We start from the raw sequence: 6,532 nt of genomic DNA, 5'->3' as shown, positions 1-6,532 counted from the left end.
CTGGAGCCTCCACTCTTATTGCCCTTCTAATCTATTGTATTCAACAATATCAATTCTACTACAGTACCTGTACAGTGACATGTGAGGACTACACTAGATATTAGCCATTCCTTTCACGAAGGCCCCAATCTGGCAAAGCATTGATTTCAGGTGCTTTATGCACATATTTAAGGACTGTGCCAGATCATGGCCTAACTTTACTCCTAAGGATGGTGCTGCCCTTTAGGGTATGTCTGCACAGCAAAGAAGAATCCGCAGCTGGCCTGTGCCAGCCAACTCACGTTCCCGGGGCTTGGGCTGCGTGGTGGTTTCATTGCTGTGTAGACTTCTGGACTGGGGCTGGAGCCCGGGCTCTAGGACCCTGTAGGATGGGAAGGTCCCAGAGCTCTGGCTCTAGTCCGAGCCCAGAAGTCTGTACAGCAATGGAACAGCCCCGCAGCCTGAGCCCCATGAACCTGAGTTGGCTGGTACAGGCAAGCTGCGGCTTTTTCTTTGCTGTGTAGACATACCCTTAAGGTCTTCTGTACTTGATATACATGGAGATAGCAGTATTTCCATCTGCTCTGTGGAGCCATATAGATGTGCTAAGATGCCTAGTAAGGAGGGATAGCTCAGTGGTTTGAGCATTGGCCTGCTAAACCCAGGGTTGTGAGTTCAATCCTTGAGGGGGCCACTTAGGGATCTGGGGCAAAAATCAGTACTTGGTCCTGCTAGTGAAGGCAGGGGGCTGGACTCGATGACCTTTCAAGGTCCCTTCCAGTTCTAGGAGATGGGATATCTCCATTAATTAAATTAATTATTAAAAGAATCTATTTGTCAAAAAAACATTTCCTGAATCTTTTTTGTTGTCTGTATTGTTACACACATGCTTGCTGATGAGTATTTTGAAATAAATTACAAAAATAATTGAGAATGGCATGATTATATTGTGTTATTTTGACAAATAAAATATGCAGAATTTTGCAGAATTTTAAAATGTGTGCAAAATTTTTAATTTTTTGGCACAGAATTTCCCCAGGTCCTCATCCAGGAGAAAGGAGCAAAGTTTATTAGCAAGCTGGAGATATGTCTCTTACATAAATGGGGAGAAAGTGACCTTGAAAAACAAACTGTTAAGTTTCTTTTACTCGTAGTGCATTCTGCGCCAAAAAATTAGAATTCTTTGCACAATATTTTAAAACTATGCAAATTTTGTCAAAATAACACTACATAATCATGCCAGTTTCAATTATTTTGATAATTTATTTTAAAATACCTGTCAGCAAGTATATCTGTAACAGTACAGAGACACAAAAATTCCCCCAGGAGTAGAGAGTTAAAGAAACCCCCATGACAACCCAGTTTCTGTTTCTCTTCCCCCTTTCTGCCCCCCCCCCCCCGAGTCCAGCCGGGGGGCTAGATACCCACAACTCCTCCCCCCTCCCCAGAGCCCAGCCTCAGGGCCCTCCCAGCTAATACACCCAAACCCCCTCCTCCCTAGAGCCCAGCTGTGGCCCCTCCAGCCCAGACACCTGTTTCCCTACCCCCCCAGAACCCAGGGATCCAGAGGGAGAAAGAGCCTGATGCTTGGTCCTGGAGTTTCCTGCATGCCACCCTCTTCTTCCCTCAGGGCATGCTGGGAACTGCACCTGCCAGGATCCCTCTATCTCTCTCCCCCTCCCCCCAGCAGTGTCTTCTATGTGTGAGCTGGGCTCGGCTGGGTCCATCAGCCCCTAGGGGTGGCTAGCACTACAGCCCATTTCTGTGGGGCATAGGAAATTCTGCACACACAATGTTAATTTCTGCAAAATTCTGCATTGCGCAGTGGCACAGAATTTCCTCAGGAGTATCCTTTAATACTTTTCCATTAGCATTTATTTCATTTGTAGAGACAATGAAACCCCGGGATAAGGCTAAAAACAATACTGACTTTAGAATATTTAGTTTTATAAGATGTAATTTAAAGAGATTTATTAACTGTACACATCTGACTTAAGCATATAAAATGTGCTGTCAACATTCGAAGAAGAAAATTCAATATATTAAATATGGGCTGTGCTCTGTCATCATGGAGTTAATTCTGATTCATAAAATATTGTCTTGTGTTAATTATGGTAAAGTGGAATATATCTGATTCATTTACTGTAAATCTGCTTTAGTCAAAATTTGCATGTTGGGACAGAATTGGGCCCATAGGTTCTATGTGCATTTTGGATGATCATCTCCATTAGAAAATATGCTTTTGTGCGAAAATTATAGCCTGTGCCCATACCACTTTATGAGCATATGCCATGTCGAGAAAAGTAAAACCTTATTCTTCCTTGTATAGGCGTTTGCAGATTATGAAAATTTGATTCTGCTTGACTGTTCACTGACAAACAATAGGGCAAGTGATTTGTACGCTGGGTGCTGCTGTATTGATAGTTCTCCTTTAAACAAGCTATCAGGCTTTACATTTCCCCGACCCATAGTTTAACGCTACTGTACGCAAACTATCCCCACTGCAACATTCTAAAATACCTTTTGTAATCACCATTTTACAATATCTCATAATTTAGTCTCTGTGGATTAAAAAATGTATTGCAGAAATCCTATAAATAGATATTCTAAAGAGATTGTTGTAAGCAATTGTTGGATTTTATCAGGTGAATCCTCAGGATAATCTCAAAGTTTAGAGTGTTTCATGTTTACTAGTTAAAAATAAATTAAGTAACACTGAACTTCACATATGTTGTCAGTGCTCTAGGTATGGCACATGTTACTGCTCAGAACAGTATTATTTGTAAAGTGCGTATGTGAATAAATAGGTTAAAACTGGGATAAATTTAATTCATTCTGGGCGCTTGTTAAACAACCTACATCAAGAAAATGGACAGAAGACTGTTTTTCCTCAACAAAGAAATTCCATCTTGCTCATTAACTACCTCTTGATGAGATCTGGGCGCACTATGGTTCTCCAGTCAACTCTGAACTTTAGGAGTCCGGTGGCACCTTCAAGACTAACAGATTTATGTGGGCATAAGCTTTCATGGGTAAAAAACCTCACTTCTTCAGATGCATGGAGTGAAAGTTACAGATGCAGGCATTATATACTGACACATGAAGAGAAGGGAGTACCTCACAAGTGGAGAACCAGTGTTGACAGGGCCAATTCGATCAGGGTGCATGTAGTCCACTCCCAATAATAGATGAGGGGGTGTCAATTCCAGGAGAGGCAAAGCTGCTTTTGTAACGAGCCAGCCACTCCCAGTCCCTATTCAAGCCCAAATTAATGGTGTTACATTTGCAAATGAATTTTAGTTCTGCTGTTTCTCTTTGAAGTCTGTTTCTGAAGTTTTTTTGTTCAAGAATAGTGACTTTTAAATCTGTAATAGAATGTCCAGGGAGGTTGAAGTGTTCACCTACTGGCTTTTGTATGTTACCATTCCTGATGTCCGATTTGTGTCCATTTATTCTTTTAAGTAGGTGTGACGTTATTGATATAATCTGGGACCATATAGATCATTGTTGCAACCAAGGTCCTGTAGTGGCACCCAAATCTTGTATAAAGGGGGTCAAATGGGGTGTCTAAGACAAGGTTATGGTTTACTGGTTATGATTAGGCTGTCTGTATGTGTGTATCAGTTTTGTAGTTGAAGTTATGAATATTGGCTCTATACTGTCTGTATTTCAGACTTATGCTATGCTGCTGGGTGACATCCCAGACAAACTGGTGTTAGCTCTGCCTAGCCTGCTTGATGGCCCATTAAGGACCATCAGCTATACAATGGACCCATTGAGAGAAGGCAAATATGCCTTCAGACTCAGCAAAGTATGCAGGAACTTGCCCATGTGACTCCAGACTCCATTTTGCTGTAATTTTCCACAGTAAGGACAAAGAGGTGTTCTTACACCTGGAAAAGACTATATAAGGCTGATGCCTCATCTCCATCTTGTCTTCAATCCTGCTTCATACCTCTGGAGGAACTTTGCTACAAGCTGAAGTTTTGAACAAAGGACTGAGGACCCATCCCAGCGGGGGATGTATTCCAGAGACTTGATTTGAACCTGCATTTTATTCTATCGCTGCTGCAAGCCTGAACCAAAAACTTTGCCATTACTGTATGTAATTGATTCCATTTAACCAATTCTAGCTCTCATCTCTATCTTTTTCCTTTTATGAATAAACCTTTAGATTTTAGATTCTAAAGGATTGGCAACAGCGTGATTTGTGGGTAAGATCTGAGTTGTATATTGACCTGGGTTTGGGGCTTGGTCCTTCGGGATCAGGAGAATCTTTTTCTTTTACTGGGGTCTTGGTTTTCATAACCATTTGTCCCCATAATGAGTGGCACTGGCGGTGATACTGGGAAACTGGAGTGTCTAAGGAGATTGCTTGTGAGATTTGCGGTTAGCCAGTGGGGTGAGATCGAAGTCCTCTTAGTCTGGCTGGTTTGGTTTGCCTTAGAGGTGGAAAAAACCCAGCCTTGGGCTGTAACTGCCCTGTTTGAGCAATTTGTCCTGAGTTGGCACTCTCAGTTGGGTTCCGCCAGAACCGCATTGTCACAGTGGCGTAGTCGTGCTTGGATCCACAGAACCAGGTCAATTAAGCTTTGGGTCAGAACCCCACGCTATCCAAATTTGAATTTTGGGATTGAGAGTTTGGTTGGTTAAAGAACAATTGCAATGGCTGAGCAAAGAGCATATGAGGGCCTTGACAAAAAAGCCCTGAAAGATTTGTGTTCAGAAAAGGGGATAAGCTTTAGAAAGAAAGCTACAAATCAAGAACTGAGAAATCTGTTAATGGCCACTAATCAGAAGGCAGGAGATGCCACAGAAGCTGCAGAAGCAATTGGAATGCAAAAGGCAGCAAGTAAACTGCAAGTTGAGCATGAACAAAGACTGGCAGAAATTCGATTGCAGGAACTAGAAGCTGAGGCAAAAGTGCAAAGACTTCAGCTCCAAGTCCAAAAAGCAAGGGAAGAAAAGCAGAAATTGTATCCTCTTGAAAGTCCAGTTTATAACAATGTTGGTATGTTGTATAACTCGGAGCAGTTGTCTGGGTGTAACCAAATGTACCCCAATACTGCCACCTTTTATGTAAATGCTTTTACTGTGTGTTCAGTAGAGGGTGGCTCCATAACTTGTGCCAATGCTCTATATGGGAGTGGTAGTGAAAAATTCACAGAGAATGTAAAAGTCAATGGTAAAAGCTGTTTAGGGCAAATTATGGCTTCTAACATCACTCTTGTTAAAGCAGATCTTGTCAAAGAGGAAGATTATTTACCAAATCAGAGTGTGAATGTTGTAGTCCTCTATGGGTATGTCTACACTACGAGGGTAGTTCGATTTCTCTTAAATCGAAAATGTAGAATCGATATTGCAAAGTCGAACGTGTGTGTCCACACTAAGGACAGTAATTCGACTTTGTGAGTCCACACTAACGGGGAAAGCGTCGACATTGGAAGCGGTGCATTGTGGGCAGCTATCCCACAGTTCCCGCAGTCCCCGCTGCCCATTGGAATTCTGGGTCGAGCCGCCAATGCCTTCTGGGTAAAAAAAAAAAGGGTCGAGGGTGCTTTTGGGTAATTGTCGTCATCCGTGCGTCACTACCGCCCTCCCTCCCTCCCTCCCTGAAAGCGCTGGCGGGAAATCAGTTCGTGCAATTTTCCGGTCAGTGCCAGCGCGGACGCCACAGCACTGCGAGCATGGATCCCGCTGCGACCATCGCTGCAGTTGTGGCCGTTGTCAACGCCTCGCAGGTTATCATCCACCTTTACCAGAGGCAGATGCAGATAAACCAGGCGAGGAGGCTACGGCACCGCGGTGAGGGCCTGAAGTCTGAGAGTAGCACAGGCCTGTCAGAAAGCACGGGACCCAGCGCCGAGGACATCACGGCGACAGAGGGTCATGTGGATGTTGTGGAACGGCGATTCTGGGCATGGGAAACAAGCACGGACTGGTGGGACCGCATAGTGCTGCAGGTCTGGGACGAATCCCAGTGGCTGCGAAACTTTCGCATGCGGAAGGGGACTTTCCTTGAACTTTGTGAGTTGCTGTCCCCTGCCCTGAAGCGCAATGACACCCGGATGCGTGCAGCCCTGACTGTCCAGAAGCGAGTGGCCATAGCCCTCTGGAAGCTTGCAACGCCGGACAGCTACCGGTCTGTCGCGAACCACTTTGGCGTGGGCAAATCTACCGTGGGGGTTGTTGTAATACAAGTAGCCAACGCAATCGTTAAGGTACTGCTCTCAAAGGTAGTGACCCTGGGAAACGTGGAGGTCATCATAGATGGCTTCGCCGCGATGGGATTCCCAAACTGCGGTGGGGCTATAGATGGAACTCACATCCCTATCCTGGGACCGGAGCACCAGGCCAGCCAGTACATTAACAGAAAGGGCTACTTTTCAATGGTGCTGCAAGCACTGGTGGACCATCGGGGACGTTTTACAAACATCAACGTCGGATGGCCGGGCAAGGTTCATGACACTCGCGTGTTCAGGAACTCTGGTCTGTTTAGACGGCTGCAGGAAGGTATTTACTTCCCGGACCACAAAATAAGTCTTGGGGATGT

Source organism: Emys orbicularis, chromosome 7 (genome assembly GCF_028017835.1).
Source record: "Emys orbicularis isolate rEmyOrb1 chromosome 7, rEmyOrb1.hap1, whole genome shotgun sequence".
NCBI lineage: Eukaryota > Metazoa > Chordata > Testudines > Emydidae > Emys > Emys orbicularis.
The sequence above is the reverse complement of the archived record's forward strand: the minus strand, read 5'-3'. Positions refer to the sequence as shown.